We start from the raw sequence: 17,873 nt of genomic DNA, 5'->3' as shown, positions 1-17,873 counted from the left end.
TTGCTTTTACACATGGTCCTGTATGTGTGCAAAATGAAGAAGCCTTTATCCACTGAACATGTTCTTTGAATAAGGTTTTGAGAATAGCTACCAAAATATATTTATATTTGTTTTTTTTTCTTTGAAGTATAGTTGATTTGCAATGTTATTAGTTTCTGATGTACAGCAGAGTGATTCAGTTATATATATATGTATATATATACACACACACACATATCTTCTCCATATTTGTTTTCATTATGGTTTAGTATAAGATATTGACTATCTTATACTCAATATGTTAGTTCCCTGTACTACACAGCATGACCGGTTTCACCTATTTTATATATGCTGGTTTGTATTTGCCAATCTCAAGCTCCTAATCCCTTCCCCTTTCCTTTTATAATAATAAGTTTGTTTTCTATAATGACTTTGCTTCTGTTTCATAAATAAGTTCATTTGTGTTATATTTTAGATTGTGTATGCAAGAGATATATGGTATTTTTCTTTTTCTGACTTCACTTGGTATGATAATCTCTAGGTACATCTATATTCCTGCAAATGGCATTATTTCAATCTTTTTTATGGCTGAGTCATATTCCATTGTGTATATATATCAAATATTCTTTATCCATTCATCTGTCATTGGACATTAAGGTTGTTGCCATGTCTTGGCTATGGTAAACAGTGCTGCTAAGCCACAGGGGTGCATGAATCTTTTTGCATTATCGTTTTGTCTGGGTATATGCCCAGGAGTGGGGTTGCTGGATCATATGGCAACTCTACTTTCAGTTTTTAAAGAAACCTCCATACTGTTCTCCATAGTGGCTGCACCAGTTTACATTCCCAGCAGCAGTGTAGGAGGGCTTCCTTTCCTCCATCTGCTCCCCAGGATTTATTATTTGTAGGCTTTTTAATGATGGCCATTCTGACAGGAATGGCGTGGTACCTTACCATAGTTTTGATTTGAAGTTCTCTAATAATTAGCAATGTTGAGCATCTTTTTATTACCAAGATATATTTAAAGATCTTAATTGGGCCGCTAAATTTGCAGTGTTTTGATTATGGTGAACTGGCTTCTATGAGAAAACAATGAGAAAGATCTTTGCTTTAAGGATGAGCAAACATGTTCATGGAAGGTGGGCATGAAATAGCTGCAGAACATACTCCTCGCCTGCTGATGCCAGGAAGACTGCTTAATAGATTAATAGGAAATGTTAGGATGGTGTCATAGAGTAGACTTCTCCATGCTAAGGACATTTTTTGTGCTGCATCAAACCTGTAAGTTTTTTTCTTACTGCCCAAACTTCATAGGCACTTAGACCCTTCTCACCACCACAGTGTAGCTCTAAGAAGGCTCAGAATAAAATAGGAGGATTCAGTGAGAGGTCCCAGGGAAGCCAAGAGAGTGTGAGATGCTGTTCCTGGATGGAGCAGACATCCTTCGCTTTGCAAGGCAGTCTTTGAAGGAGTCAGCCTGGCTCCAGTTCTGACATCACAGAGAGAAGAACCTACCAAGCTGCCTCAGTTTCTTCAATGTAACTGACTCGATGGGTCTGAAAAGATACCAATGTTGGTAGGAACACTTAGGGGTCAGCAGCACCACTCATGCTGGGCAGTTCACCAGGCAAGCCCCACACTGCACCCCCTTCCAGGGGGACCTTTGGCACTGCAGTAGCACTCACATGACCTTAGGTAAACATTCAGTCGTGTCTCTGGAGACCAGGAGCTCGCAGCTCTCTAAGGTCCCAGGCCTGCATCTAGATTCCGTCTACTTTTCTAAATCAAAACTCACTCATTCTGATCCATGTTAGAGTCTTTAATGGAGAAAAAGTTTCAGTACACAAAGTGCCTTCTCTGGGAAGATAACTCATCAAATCTCAGGTCTCTGTCTTCTTGGAGAAGTAAGGTGCTATCCCCAACCACAAGAGAAAGCCATTGGAAGATCCCCAAACACGTGTCTGGACAACACGGAAGGAAAAGAACGATCACACTGGGGAAATACAGCAGGCTCTTCCCTGGGTGGGGCTTCCCAGGAGGCACTAATGGTAAAGAACCTGCCTGCCAATGAAGGAGACACAAGAGAGGTAGGTTCGATGTCTGGGTCAGGAAGATCCCCTGGAAGAGGGCATGGCAGCCCACTCCAGTATTCTTGCCTGGAGAATCCCATGGACAGAGGAATGTGGTGGGCTACAGTCCATGAGGTCCCAAAGAGTTGGACATGACTGAAGCAACTTAGCCTGCATGTACTTCCCTTGGGTTCCAGGATGGCGTTCGGCCCTGACCTCCCTCTTTCCTCTTCCTCTTTGGTGGATGGCGTGGTAGGGAGCAGACCTGCTTTAGGTTTTGCTACCAGTACTGTTCCTTCAGCAATGGGAACGGCCCTGGATCTAGAGACGGAGGACTTGGAAATTAACCCCAGCTCACCCCCCAATAACTGTGTATCTTGGACAAATCCTGTAGCCTCTCTGAGCCTGCTTCCTGTCTAAGCCTGCCTGCCCTTCCTCACAGGCGAGAGGGGAGGACAGATGAGATGTGTGGGAAAGAGCTCAGGGAGTTCCAGAACATTCTGTCCTAATATCAATGGTCATAACTGGCGCTGACTTAGCACAAGGTTCCAGGTCCCCTGTCTCAGGACGTGGCACAAGATCTCCGCAGGATCTGGAAGATACAACAGAGTTGAGTGATTCCTACTGACTCCTGGGTTGCCCTGGAGACAGACGTTGCAAGGCCTGACTCCCTCGATGCATGCTTTGAACCTCTCAAACACACAGCCTCTCAGAGCAGTGCTGTGGAGGGAGGGGACGGACTGTGGATCTGGTGACAGGAATGGATTCCTCCTGTAACTGACCACTGACACAGAACACAGAAAGTTAACTTGCAGAATTAATGAAGACCTCAGGGAAAAGCAAGAGTTGGGATGAAATGCCAGCCTCACGCTGTGTTGAGTGTGATTGGTGAACTAGAATCTGTGGCTGGTGTGATCTGACCACGCTCCCATTGCAGCTGCCCAGAGCTTCCACCTACCAGCACAAGCGCTCAGGAAAGTCCTGCTGCCAGTCACTTCATTGCTGGTGCAAGTGGCAGCTGTGTGGCTCTCCTCCTTCAGGTGTCTGGTCTCCCGAGGCAGAGTGGAAGGTGTTGGCCCAGGGTGAGGGATGCTCAATTCCTGACTAGCAGCTCAGAGAGGGTTTTTAGGGGCATGAAATCTCCTTGGCGTCCCAGCAGTTCCTCACTTGAGTCAGGCTGACCTTGGAGAACCCTGAGATCTGGGCCATGACATGTCTCGGGGATGATCTTCAACTTTCAGATAAAAGAAGCAAGTCTGGGGAGGAGCTGCACTCCGATCCAAATGGGGCGCTCGAGGCTCATTTGAAAGCTCCAAGCACAGCCACTTGAAGCTCAGCTGGTTTGCTCAGCTGCGTGTAAAAAGAGGCACTTTTATGAGACTAGAGGCTCCTCAAGGTCAAAGGCCTTTGGGGGAGGGGATCCGAGGGGTCCAGACACTGGAGAGAGCCTTGAGTAAGTGTGATTTCAGGTGCTGGGAAGGATGCCTCCCCTCCCCACCACCTCCTTTTTTTTTAAAAAAAAAAAGATTGTAATCTGATCCTTGTGCTGCATGCAGCTCAAATGCAGATGCCCAGGGGAGGGTCACAGTGCCTTAGTAATTTACCCTCCCCTGTGAATGAGCTCCAGACCTATCCTTGGAATCTTTACCAGAACAAAGCAGGTGGGCCCTGGAGGATATCAAAGGCCCAGAGTTAGCAGTTATGAAGTGAGTGCTGAAAAGCAGGCAATGTTAGATACTGAGTTTGTTCTCTCATGTTGGATGTGTGCTAAGTCGCGTCAGTCGTGTCCAACTCTTTGCAACCCCATGGACTGTAGCCCACCAGGCTCCTCTGTCCATGGGATTTTCCAGGCAAGAATACTGGAGTCGGTTGCCATTTCCTATTCCAGCGGTCTTCCCAACCCAGGGATAGAAACCGCATTTCTTATGTCTCCTGCGTTGGCATGCGGGTTCTTTACCACTAGTGCCACCTGGGAAACCCTCTCTCGTGTTGGTCTCACAATAATTAAGCAGGATGGGTCTTATCCCCATTGTACAGATGAGGAAACTGAGGCCCAGCAAGCCATTTGTCTAAGGTCAGTCGGCCTAGGGCACAGAGTGGCATCATGCTCATCCTGCCATTTCCCCCACCCTCTCTTATCTGGCTTAGAGTCCACCGTCCAACTTACCAAATACCCTTAACTTCCTTGCCTTCCCTCCCCTTCTGTTAAACCCAAGCTCATTCCCACTCTGCGGCTGCAGGAGAGCTTGCATCTGGGCTGACTGTGCGGCCTCTTTCTGTTCATGACCCCAAACTTCACACAACACCAGACACCAGCAGGCCTTTGTCACTCGGCTTCCTATGGGAGCCCTGTCTGCCTGCACCCTTGCCGTGTTCTTTGTCCATCTCATCCTTCCTGGAGAAAACAAACCTTTAACGGGAACTCCTTCACTGACCTCTCCCCAGTCCCCAGTGCCCACCTGCCTCTCGCTCCTGTCACAGTGGAGGACCCGTCCCTGCTCCTGTCTAAGGCCAAGCCTTAGACAGAAACCTCTTGGTCTGCAAACGCTCCCCCGCCCCCACCACACCGGCATTTGTCTCCAGCCCTGCCTGCTCCCTGAGCTGCGGAGTCCACATCAAGCCCCATCAAGCCCCACTTGGTGTCCAGTGGGCGGACCAGGGGCTGAGGCGGGAGGCCCAAAACCAGACAAAGCCTGACCACTGCTGGGGGCAGTCATGGAGGACAGTGCCCTCAGAGAATGAAAACTCATCCCCATGATTTGGGGAGATGAACGAGGGGGAAAAGCCTTGAGAGGTCATTTCCACCAGGAGGGCAATTTCCCACCTGACCCCTCAGATGTCAGTTGCTGCAGAGCAGACTGCCAACGGGAGAGAATTGGCAAAGGCCTCCTCCAGCTCTGCTCTAACAGGCTGTGTCTGTGGCTGCCCTTTGGCCTCAGAGCTGACCCACCTCATAGGGAGGGATTTCAGGGCCAGCCTCTCTCTGGGCAGGTGAGATTGGGGGAGGTCCAGGCTTAGGTGCTTGTCCTGCTTTGTCTTAGGGGTTGTTGAGGGTGGGGGAGATTTGCCCATAGCCACTGTCCTGGTACTGCTGGGGAAGGGAACCAAGGGAGCCCCTCCCTGCCTGCCTGGGGGCTCTGGGGCTCCGGGTTCCAGACAGGTTGCAGAGGCATCTCATTAGGAAGCTCCCTGACTCTGGGTGTGGGGACAGGCTATTCGTTCACCCTGCTTCCTGAACCATCCCCTCTCCAACTCCCCATTCTTTCCAAGCAGTTTGTTCCTTGGCCAGCGTCTGGGAGCCAATTTATTCAGGCCCTGAGGTTTGTTTTGTTAAGGATTTTAAAATGTATTAAGAAAAGTGCAAAGAGCTTTGTCATCACTTTCCCCTTTCTAATGTACTTGAGTGATTGGATCAGGAAGTCCCTGTTGGCCTCTTGCACTGGCGGGCCACCAGGGGTGGCCAGCTGTCTCAGGGGCAGGAAGCAGGGGCTCAGTCCCCTTCATGCCATTCCTCTGGCCACATAACCTGCCTGGGCTGTAATGATCTGAGTACAGGAGAAGGCGGCGGGTGGGTGCTTCTCTCTGTTCTGTCTCTTCACTCCCTGTTTTACAGGGGTTGGAAGTTTCCAGGAGTCAGAGCCCGGGACTCTGGGGCTCCCAGCTCCCGGGGTACTCTACAGGGCGTGAGGAGGACTTGAGTGATGACAGTCACTGAGAAAGGGGGGCGAGGTGCCTGCCTCCCTCCTCTCTGATGTGCCTCTGCCAGGCTGCAGGGCATGGGCCAGGGGTCCCCAGGGTCTGTCCTAAGGGCTCTTCTGGCTGTGGAGAGGATGTTTGATGTTGCTCTGAGCTGAGCTTGGGCACTGAGGAGAGAATGTTCATCTCAAGATGAGTTTATGGGTATTATAGGTTCAGCTGTATACCCCACTAAAATGATATGTTAAAGGCCTAACCGCCAGTACCTCAGAAAGTGATCCTTCTTTCTTTTTTTGGTTTAGAAATTAATCTTATTTGGCAATAGGGTTTGTTACCGATGCAATCAGTTCAGATGAGGTCAAACTGGGGTGGGGGGCCCCGATCCAATGTGACTGGTGTCCTGGTAAGAAGAGGACAGAGTTACTCAGGCAGATGACAGTCATGCGACAAGGGAGGCAGAGAGTGGAATGAGGTGTCTCTAAGCCAAGGAAAGTCAAGGGCTGCTGGTGAAGCTAGAAGAGGAAGGAAGATTCTCCCCAACAGGTTTCAGAAAGAGTGGGGCCCAGTCTCCAGCTCTCTCTGACTTCTGGCCTCCACAACTGGGAAACAATGCATCTCGGTTGTTCTCTGCCACCCAGCGTGTGCTGCTATAATACAGCAGCCCTAGGAAGTAAGACAGAGGTGAAGGCCAGCGCCGTCCAGAGCACCCATTTAAAGATCAGTTTCGCTATCTGTGCCCTGTCTGTCAATGTTGCCAATCTGACCCAGCAGTCATCCTCTGCCATCTGTCCCTTCATTTCTCTACTGCTGGAACCCTGGATGGGATGCAATCACAATCAGGGCCAGGGGTCCTGTGTGATGAGTCCACGGGGACCTCAGGCAGAGGTCAGGCCTGGGGTCAGGAGCTGGGGTCATGTCTGCTACAGAGCCTTGTGAGGGGCCGCTCCTGGGAAATCTACTAGACACGCTTGCTCACTGAGTCCATGTGACTGGATTTTTAGCCAAACAGAAATTATCGCAGGTCACAAACCTTCAGGATCAACTGGAGGATACTCGATATTCTGAATGGTAAATTTGTGAATGATGAAGGTATGGCATTGAGTGAAGGTCCCTGCGCCATTCTAGCACATGTCTGGCCTGCCTGAAGTCTCAGGTGACCCTGGACATGCAGCCATGTCTCCTGTATGGTGTATCACGCGTGGGGACTCTGCTGTGCTCCTCTCATGCTCACTACTCCCCCTGAGAAAACTCAGCTCTCCCAAAACCACACCTGGCCAATCGGAGAAACAAATTCAAGTCCTCAGTAATAACAATAAGCTGCATTTGTTCACTTCCTAAACCCTGTTCCAGGCATCATCCCATTTTATCTTCACAACAAGTAGATGTATTTTATCTCCTTTTATCCCCTTGTTACTGGATGAGGACTCAGAGACTCAGAGAGGTTGAAGACTGGACCAAAGTTCACACAGCTGGTGATGGGTGGAACTGTTTAACTTCATTCTGTTTAACTTCAAAGCCCTGGCTGTCTCCTCTGGGTCCTGATGGGGACTCACTCCATCCTCTTCCCAGGACAGCTGCCTACTTTCCGACAGGAGCTTTTTAGAAAACCGTAACCCTTAGGAATTTCAGGCACCATAACATACAACAGCAGATGGAAAATGTTGGCGTGGCAAGTCCTTCTGGGGCAGCCTGTATGCCTGTGAATTCAGAAAAGTCTCGAGGCTTAGTTCTAGGGCTATTTTTAGCTCCTCTCAACCTTGCCAGGCGTGGCCTGAAGTTCGATTGGCCTCCCAGAGCAGAGCTGCCAGGAAGATTGAACTCTGCTTATTAAAATGCTCATGGCATTTGCGATGAGGAGCTTTTCCCAGTTAATTCTAACCTGTCAGTATTCATTCTGCCTTTTGAAGCCCAAATAGCTACGTGTCACCTCCCTAAACAAAGGGCCAGCATTGACTTTGGCCCCCTCTTTGGGTTAAAGTCATGGGAGGTGTAGGAATCAGAAAGATGGGGCTTCTGTTCATGTGTGTAGGAAAAAGATTATGGGGTTACATAAATTATAGGGCACCTATTCCATGGAAAGCAGTACAGTTATTAAAATGCCAGTGTATTTATCAATATGAAAGTCATTTGTAATATGCTATAGAGTAAAAATAAGAACTTACAAAACTGTGGAGCATAACCCACTTTGTATCTAAAAATATATCTACACATAATATGTATATGAATAACTGATTCACTTTGCTATACAGCAGAATCTAGCATAACAATGTAAAGCAGCTATACTCCAGTAAAAATTACTTTAAAAAGTACATCTACACACAAAAATTACCACCAAGGCATATTCTGAAATAGTTAAAATTGTTATTTCTGGGTACTGACATTGTGGATAATTTTATTTTCTTTTGTCCACCTCTCTGTTTTTTATTCTAATCTGCCCCCCACCCCCATTTAAATATTATATGTTCAAATTTAAACACAACAAATTTACTGATAAATGTGGAACTTTAACAGCAAACCTCATGCCTGAATTTCAGTGGATACTGGTCTCCCTCAAATCGGGTCACAGTAAACTTATGTTTGAATGAAATTCTATTCAGGCCCATATTCTATTCTTTTTTTTTTTTTTTTTTTAGCCTAGTTTTCTATTTTGAAAAATTTAAAGCCCAAAGAAAAGTTGTAAGAATGATACAATCAACACCCCGAGTCCTTCACCTAGATGGTTTGATTGATTGCATTTTTGCCACATTTGCTTTATCTCTGTGTTGTTATATGTATTTCTAACCCCTTAACATCTAACACTGTTTTCTGTGAACGAACAAATGGCTGCAGTGGCAGGAAAGTCAGTCCTTAAAGGGCAAGGTGGCTTGTGCAGTGGGTGCTACCTGAAGTTCAGCTGTGGCACAGGAGAACCAGAGGCAGAATGCCACCCACCCCAGGTAGAGAGCAGCTTGAAAAAATATTTGGAGGATGGCAGCACAGAGCGTTTACTGAGCTAGACAACAGGGAGTGGGATGGCAAGTGGAGGTGAGGCTGAACACACAAGCCCTGGGGTGGGGGTGGGGGTGGAGGACCCAAAAGTTCTCAGCTACCACTCAAAAGGCTTCCCTGGTGTCTTAGTGGTAAAGAATCCACCTGCCAATGCAACAGACTTGGCTTCAATCCTTGGGTCAGGAAGATCCCCTGGAGGAGGAAATGGTAACCCATTCCAGTATTCTTGCCTGGGAAATCCCGTGGACGGTGGAGCCTGGAGGGCTACAGTCCACAGGGTCGCAAAAGAGTTGGTCACGCCTTAGTGACTAAACAACCACCCGAAAGGGTCCAAGTGTAACGGGAGGGACTTCGCTGGTGGTCCGGTGGATAAGAATTTGCCTGCCAACGCAAGGGATACAGGTTCAGTCCCTGGTCAGGGAACTAAGATCCCACATGCCTCGGAGCAACTAAACCCATGCACCACAGCTACTGAGCCCATGTTCTCTGGAGCCAGCATACCACAAGAAAGACCTGACGCAACCAAATAAATCAATACATAAATATTCATACATAGATGTATTTAAAAGGTGTAAGGGGAGCCACTGAAATTTTGTGTATTTTATAGATCACTCCACTGCCATGACAGACCCGGACTTGAGAAGTACAAATGGAAGGATGAAATAGAAGACCAGTTAGGGGCTGCTACAGTGGTCCAAGACAAGGACAGGTGGGAGAGGACAGGAGGAGGGAGAAGCAGTAGCTCTGGAGGTGACTGCCTGGGTTTGTTGAGGCAGCGAATAACACGGGATGGCTCCCCAGGTCTGGTTTGGAACAGATGCATAGAAACCAGGGCTGTTTCTTTAGATGGGAACACAGAAGGGGGAAAGTCAGTGGTGAGGGGAAGAGGAGGAGGGGAGCTGCTGACTTCAGTTTGGGTATATTGTGGTTGAGTAGCTATGGGATGTCCAGGTGGAAATGACCAGCAGGCAACTAATTATGGGTCTTGAGCTCAGGACCGAGGACAGGTCTGGAGATAGAGATACTAGAATCCTAAGACTCTTGTGGGTCAGATGACCACCATCTGGTTATCCTGGAGTTGGCCTATTCGTGCCTATATTGTAGCATATTTATTAATAGCTCACTCTTTCACTTGCCTGGTTCATACAGTGATGTATATGGTACCCTGGAAAAGCTGAGATTTGTTGCTTCCTGTCTTCACTTGATACCACTCCCTGGCTTGGCCTGGCTCTGTGGTTGTGGACGTGGTTAATTACTAGAAGTCCATGTCCTCTATCCTTGGGTATCCCCACCGTGTTTCACATGCTACCTCTCAGGTGGAAGTGTTAGTCACTCAGTCGTGTCTGATTCTCTGCAACCCCATGGATGGTAGCCCATCAGGCTCCTCTGTCCATGGAATTCTCCAGGCAAGAATACTGGAGTGAGTTGCCTTTCCCTTCTCCAAGGGATGATCCTGACTCAGGGATTGGACCTGTGTCTCCTGCATTGCAGGCAGATTCTTTACCATCTGAGTCACCAGGGAAGCCCCTTTCAGGTAGATGGTGCCTAAGATGTTAGCTGTGTGTCCTAGGTTGAAGATCCACAGGTCCCCATCTTCTGAAGGAGAGAGGGTGGAGAGGTTCTGTGGGTTATCATGCAGGAGGCTGATGGATTGGGATGGTCCCTGACAATCTCCTACTAGGTATGGGATTTAGGAAATGTCAGAGAAGTGAGGAAACTCTAAAACATTCCCACCTTGCTCCATTCCTTCTCTGCCTGCTTGGGTTCTGACAGCTAGAGTGCTGGTGAGACCCTGTCCCCCAGAAGCCCCGGAGGCACCCAGTGCTGAATGAGTCCTTTGGGAGCCCACCCTGCTGATGAGAGTCACCCCTGGGCAAGCCCTGTTCCCTCCTGGACTTTGCTTCAGCCAAACAGCCCCAAACATTCCCTGGATAGTTTTGCCTTTGGGACCAGGAATGCCCCCTTCCCAGGCCCTCATGCCCTCAGCCCATGTCTAACTGTTAAAATTGACCTGCCCTTCCTTCAAGGCTGACTCACATGTGTCATGGTGCCCCAGGGGACTGTCTTGGATCCATCCCTGCTGGATGCGATGCTCACTTCATCTGGAAGGTCCCCGAAGCTCTCACTGCCTTCCTCATTGTTTCATCTGGGCTCTCTTGTCTTACTCTTTGGAACTCAGGGTGGAGACACTTTCTTTTGCATTTTTGTATTTCTCTACAATGCCAAACATGGGACTAATCACTTCATGATGTGTACAGGAAATGCCTGATGAGTTCAATTGCCAGGAATTTAGTCTCCAGATAAGACAGCACCACTGAAGGTTAGGAAGCAGGGAATAGCAGGATGAAAGCAGAATTTGCATGTACTCCTGCATTCAACTGGTATTTATCAACAACCTTTACGTACTTCACACTCTGGTACATAGTGGATTTAAAGAAATAGTCACTTGAGTCACTTCAGGGACCTCACTGCCAGACTGAGTGCATAGTGGAGTTGGGAAGAGCTTCACCAAAGAAGTAACATTTAAACTGGGTATTGAGGCACGCACAGGAGTTTGCCAGATATCAGGGGAAGGGTACTGCTGATAAAGGGAATAATAAGAGCAAAGTCACTGAACCCTAAAAAGGATTGCATAGAGAACTGAAAGAAACCCTGTGCCAGGGGTGAGGGGGAAATAAGCATGTGGGACAAGGCAGGGAGATGAATCCAAGGGGGAGGAAAGGGGCCTGACATTGAGGCAAAAGGTAGGGTTTTGGTGGCTCACTGGTAAAAAATCCACCTACCAAAATGTGGGTTCAATCCCTGGGTTAGGAAGATCACCTGGAGAAAGAAATGACAACCCATTCCAATATTCTTGCCTGGGAAATCCTAGGTGCAGCCTGGTAGGCTACAGTCCATGGGGTCGCAAAAGAGTCGGACACAACTTAGCAACGAAAGAACAACAAGATGTGCTGACTGTGAGGAGTGAGGAGTATGGAAGATAGGTAGTTGTGAACACGCAGCTGCTCCCCATCCTTCTCCTGGGGCTGCCCCAAACTCCTGGTCATGGCTGCTTTCATTTGGATTGTAGGTCCCTAAGGGGAGCTGCCTCCCCCATACCTCCAAGTTGCCAGCAGCAGCTAAAGATCCCAGCCACCTCCTCATCTACTCTCCTGGGGACAGAGACCTCAGCAGAACTGGTCTCTGGACTGAACCCTCCTCTGCCACCTGTGCCCTTAGGGGGTGGGCAGATGGCAAGGACCGTCCTCCCAGCTGGACAGCCTCGCTGGGCCGGCGGTGCCCTTTGGATCGTGCAGGAGATGGCAGGAGCCTGAAGGCCAATATCCGCCCTCCCAGGTGTCCAAACTTGGCAGTTCCATCAGTCTCCAGCCAACTGTGTCCTTGCAGATGAAACTGGCTAAAGGAAGGACCTGGATTCCAAATTGCTCCCTGAGTTTTTTTTAAATCAAGACTTTGATGTTTCCCATTCTGTCTGCTGACACCATTAGTCCTTTTTCTTTTTTTAACCACCTCTTACATGCTACCTGCATACTCTTGGTCATCTTAGGCTGTAGGATGGTCCCCTCCCCCAACCCTTAGTGTTACCTATTCCCTGTTCCTCTACGGTCTATTTGGAGAGCAAGCTGGCCTTTGTCTTGTTGTGAATGTTTACACAAATGAAAAATGTCAGAGTTCAATCTATAAAGGAACCCAGGTGGGGAAGTTCCCAAAGCAAACATTCAAAGGTGCAGTGTGCTTCCCCTAAGGGTGGTCCATGGGGCGAAGCTGGTGCAGCGTCAACTCACAGCCTCACGTTTATTCAGCACCTGAGGCAAGAGGCCCTGCCCTCCTGGAGATTCCAAAATGAAAAAGACAAATCTGCAGCTGGTGAAATCCCAAGGTCTGTGTCACAGTGCTGTGCGAGCTCTTGGTCAGGAGTGTCTTGCCCCGGGTGCACGCAGGGAAGATTTGGTGGAGGAAGGGCTGGAAACCTGGGTGGAAAGTGGACATGCCTCCAACAGGAGAGGACATGAGGAATGGTGAGGACATGTCAGGCTGGAGTAATGGTCTGACCAAAAATCTGAAAGGGAAGCTCAGGGACATCGGTGACAGGCTGGAGGGTGTTGGACAGACTCAGAGAGCCTTGAATGTCTGTCCAGGGAGTTAGGCTCTTCTGTGTGCAGGAGAGGAAGTGAGGCCTGTGGACGGGCACTTACACCTAGCACTAGTCCTCCTGGTGGGTATGTCTATGGCCTGGACCTGTCTGTGTTTTAAAAGATGCTGATGCTTCTTATGTGTATCACTGGACAAATTCATTTCTAAAATCCCATTAATTGTAAAATGGTCATATTTCTGAGATAGGAGAGAATGGTGATGTAGTGAAGGAAAAACTTTTCCTCCACCCTCGTAGGTTCAGTTCTTGGGGTCTGTGAATTCAAATGACAACAGGTATGAACAGGAAGAAAATGTTCATTTATGTGCATCATGCAAACATGTGCATATGCTCAGTATTGAGTAACTCAAAAGGATGGTTAGAATTGGGGTTGTATATACCTAATTTGACTGGAAAAGGTCAGTTTTCATTCCAATCCCAAAGAAAGGCAATGCCAAAGAATGCTCAAACTACGCACAATTGCACTCATTTCACACACTAGTAAACTAATGCTCAAAATTCTCCAAGCCAGGCTTCAGCAATACGTGAACCATGAACTTCCAGATGTTCAAGTTGGTTTTAGAAAAGGCAGAGGAACCAGAGATCAAATTGCCAACATCCACTGGATCATGGAAAAAGCAAGAGAGTTCCAGAAAAGCATCTACTTCTGCTTTATTGACTATGCCAAAGCCTTTGACTGTGTGGACCACAATAAACTGTGGAAAATTCTGAAAGAGATGGGAATACCAGACCACCTGACCTGCCTCTTGAGAAACCTGTATGCAGGTCAGGAAGCAACAGTTAGAACTGGACATGGAACAACAGACTGGTTCCAAGTAGGAAAAGGAGTACGTCAAGGCTGTATATTGTCACCCTGCTTATTTAACTTATATGCAGAATACATCATGAGAAACACTGAACTGGAAGAAGCATAAGCTGGAATCAAGATTGCCGGAAGAAATATCAATAACCTCAGATATGCAGATGACACCACCCTTATGGCAGAAAGTGAAGAGGAACTAACAAGCCTCTTGATGAAAGTGAAAGAGGAGAGTGAAAAAGTTGGCTTAAAGCTCAACATTCAGAAAATGAAGATCATGGCATCTGGTCTCATCACTTCATGGCAAATAGATGGGGAAACAGTGGAATCAGTGTCAGACTTTATTTTTTTGGGCTCCAAAATCACTGCAGATTGTGACTACAGCCATGAAATTAAAAGACACTCCTTGGAAGGAAAATTATGACCAACCTAGATAGCATATTCAAAAGCAGAGACAATACTTTGCCAAAAAAGGTCCGTCTAGTCAAGGCTATGGTTTTTCCTGTGGTCATGTATGGATGTGAGAGTTGGACTGTGAAGAAAGCTGAGCGCCGAAGAATTGATGCCTTTGAACTGTGGTGTTAGAGAAGACTCTTGAGAGTCCCTTGGACTACAAGGAGATCCAACCAGTGCATTCTGAAGGAGATCAGCCCTGGGATTTCTTTGGAAGGAATGATGCTAAAGCTGAAACTCCAGTACTTTGGCCACCTCATGCGAAGAGTTGACTCATTGGAAAAGCCTCTGATGCTGGGAGGGATTGGGGGCAGGAGGAGAAGGGGACGACAGAGGATGAGATGGCTGGATAGCATCACTGACTTGATGGACGTGAGTCTGAGTGAACTCCGGGAGTTGGTGATGGACAGGGAGGCCTGGCGTGCTGCGATTCATGGGGTCGCAAAGAGTCGGACATGACTGAGCGACTGATCTGAACTGAACTGATACCTAATTTAGCAGAGGAAATGGAAGAGAGAGAAAAAAGTCTCCTATGGGAAGAACAAATGGGTTTCTTTAAGAAAGAAAAATGACTTTTTAGGAGAATAAGTGGGAGATAAGAGAATTTGTGATAACATTTGTCTATACAGCTATGAGTGGCCTTTACCTCTTCTTCAGGGCCATAAAACTCCCCCAGAGAGAGTTGGTGGATTGGCAAATTATGGTAAACTTACTCTTGGCCTCTTTCCTGGAAGTGGACCCCTCCCTAGAGGGAATTTATGATAGTCCTGATTTCTCAGAAGATTCTGCTTTTGGTCAGTTAGGGGGAAGCTCCGAGAAGCTTTCTTTCTGCATCTGTTGAATCTCAAATGTCTACAGCTGAAAACAATCGTTATACCAACTTTGGGGTTCTGAGTTACTCCCACAGTAAAATGGGGGAACTGTAGGAATTCCTGGCCAGACTGGAGCTGACCTTCACAACCAGAGGAAAACCAGTGATTGAAGAGTCATTCTCACTGCATAGGCCAAGCATCTGAATCACTGGGGTTATGTGGATAATTTCAAAATATAACTGATGCTGGGGAGTGGAGAGACTTTTAGGGACTGAATGATCCAGATAATTGTAGTGGTGGTGATGCCCTCCCAGTATGCCCTGGGGTGGTGGGAGCACATTAGTCATGGGTTGGGGTGAGGAGGGGTGGTTGAGGAACAGGGAATAAATAAAAGGAGTGAGCAGTCTTGTTTCCAGCAGGCCTGCAAGGGCGGGCTGGGAGTGGGGGCGGCTGCCGGCGTCCCAGGCAGGGAGACATGAGTCACACCCCGAGACGCTGACCTGCCAGCACCCGGCCTCTCTGGGAGAAGGAGGGAGCAGGCAGGCGCTGGAGGTTCCAAATGCCAGGCTTTGCCTCTCACCGTAGCCTCAGGCTAGAGATCTTTGTCATCCCTCATCAGCAACCTTTGCAAAGCCACGTGATTGAGTGGCCTCTGTTCATAGTTCTCCTGCCACTCTTTACCCTTAAACCATCAGAAGCTCTACTTCTGACCAGAAGAGCTGGAGCCACCCAGTCATAGTTCTACTCCTTGGGACTGTTCTCTGCTTGGGGGCTGGTTTGTGAAGGTGGGAGGAAGGAAAGACTCATGTCATCTTCACAGCAGCCTGTTCTCCCCCAAGGCCTCAATTTGCTCTCGTTCCTTCCTCTGTGTGACCCTTAGCCCATGCAGGAGTTCGTCTGCCCAGAGAGGAGGTCTTTTCTAACGTTCTGAGAACATCTCGGCCCTAACCCCGGGAAAGGTAGCACCTGTAAAGCTAGCCATCACCAGGTGACATAGCCAGGCAGCTGGGTGGGTCAGGACCACTCCAGCTGAGGACAGGTGCTTGCCTCTGGGACCCACTTTCAAGGAGCCAGAGGCCAGAGTCATGGTCTCCTCCCAGTACTGAGAGTGAGAGTTAGTGCCCCCCACCCCCTTTTAAATGTGTTTGGCTGCACGGGGTCTTAGTTGCCATACACCGGGTCTCCGTTGTGGGATGCAGGATTTTTTTAGTTGCAGCAGGTGTGATCTAGTTCCCTGACCAGGGATGGAACCCGGGCTCCCTACACTGGGAGCATGGAATCTTAACCAGTGGATCACCAGTGAAGTCCCAGAGCCCCCTTTTATCTCGTCTATGTTCTGTAGCCTCCTGGGTCACACCCTCACCCCTGCCCAGCCCAGCCCCTCTGCCTCACCTCAGTCTGTGCCTCTCCCCTGCTCTATGCCTGGTCTCAGATGGGTGTGCAGCTTAGGGCCAGTGCCGCAGGCTTTAGCCTTGCTGGGGCAGCTTGGGTGGGAGCTAAAGTTGGGAGTTCTTGGCCAACCTCGGCAGAGAGGCTGAAGGCCATTGTCTGCCTGTGTGAAGGACTTTCGTTCCCAGGATTCTGCTTGATGACGCTGGGCAGTCTTGTTAGACGAGCTGAAAAGTTCATCTTTTGTTCCTCTACTGGATGTTTATAATGTCTGGGTACTTGCCTTTTTAAAATGTCATCATCTAGAAGAGCTTTATTTTATTTTATGTCCGGTCTTCCTTTCTGTCTTCTAAGTGGGAAATAGAAGACCAGAGTGAGGGAGCAATTGAGAGGCTTGCTCTAAGCAAGGGACACAAGATCCCTTCCCCCGGTTTGCCCCTGCACCTTCCTTCCACAGCTCCAGAGCAGAGCTCATATTCCAGCCGCCAATGCGCCTCTTGACCTTGAACCAGGCACAGCTGGTTCACACTCTGACACCCCCGGAGTGGCTGCTCTGAAATAACTCTGAGATGTCATCCTAGAGCAGAGACTGTGCTCCTTCTTGGAGCAAAGAGGGAAGAGCTGGAAGGACACAAGATGCTTCACATCCATGACCTCTGGCTGACAAAGCACCTGGCCCTCCCCCAGGGTGGGGGAAGGCCACCATTCCTCTGAGGAGGGGCCCTTGGTGAAATGCTTCCACCTCAGTACTGGGATGTGGTTGATAACAGAGATTCTCGCTATGCAATGTGGTGGTCATAGCCATGCCAGAGTATGTGAACCTACATTTATGTAAATTAAAGTTTCTAAATTAGTTCCTAGGGACTTGCCTGGTAGTCCAGTGGTTAAGACTCTGCCTTTCCACTGCAGAGGGTGCAGGTCCAATGCTTGGTCTGGGAACTAAGATCCCACATGCCACGTGACAGGCAAAAAAAAAAAAAAAAACAGTTCCTATTGCACTAGCCACATTTCAAGTTCTCCACATGTAGCTGGTGGCTACCTCATCACATGGCATGGATACGGAACACTTCTGTCATCACAGAAGGCTCTCTTGGACAGCCCTGCAGGTGACTGGGAGAGAAGTTTGACAGAATTGATCAAATCCCCTGTACCCTGACCTGTCCATACAATCGATGTTGCATTCATGCCTCTCTGACCTTTTGGTGGACATTCAGAGGCTTCATTCTCTCTGCTGACACCCACAAGCTTCTTTCTCAACCCAGAGACCTGGTTGCCCCAGCCTTGTGAAACCTCCCTTCCAGAAAGAATAGGTAGCATGCCTCTGATCCAGCTGACTAGGCAACCCCAAGGATGAAATAACAACCTGACATTTACCCAAATGAACACCACTCTGTCTCTGGCGGTGACAGCTCTCACTCGGCTGTCCTGTCTCACTGCTATTTAGTAACTGGTAGACACTGGATGACAAGACCCATCCGATGCTCTGATGTCCGAGGATATTCTTTCCAGCTCCTGAGTGTCATTCCTCCCTTCCC

The 17,873-nt window shown here is 48.5% G+C and overlaps 1 protein-coding gene across 1 annotated transcript in view; it reads right to left on the bottom strand.

Annotated features, from left to right (window-relative positions):
* KCNK12 (potassium two pore domain channel subfamily K member 12) overlaps positions 1–10,871 on the bottom strand; it is an 89,329-nt gene extending 78,458 nt beyond the window's left edge. Inside the window, exon 1 of the mRNA XM_070379616.1 lies at positions 10,770–10,871. The gene's annotated coding sequence lies outside the window, so the exon portion shown is untranslated. The remainder of the gene's footprint in view (positions 1–10,769) is intronic.
* Positions 10,872–17,873: the final 7,002 nt, after the last annotated feature.

This window comes from Bos mutus, chromosome 11 (assembly GCF_027580195.1).
Source record: "Bos mutus isolate GX-2022 chromosome 11, NWIPB_WYAK_1.1, whole genome shotgun sequence".
NCBI lineage: Eukaryota > Metazoa > Chordata > Mammalia > Artiodactyla > Bovidae > Bos > Bos mutus.
This window is presented reverse-complemented; position numbering and strand designations above follow the sequence as displayed.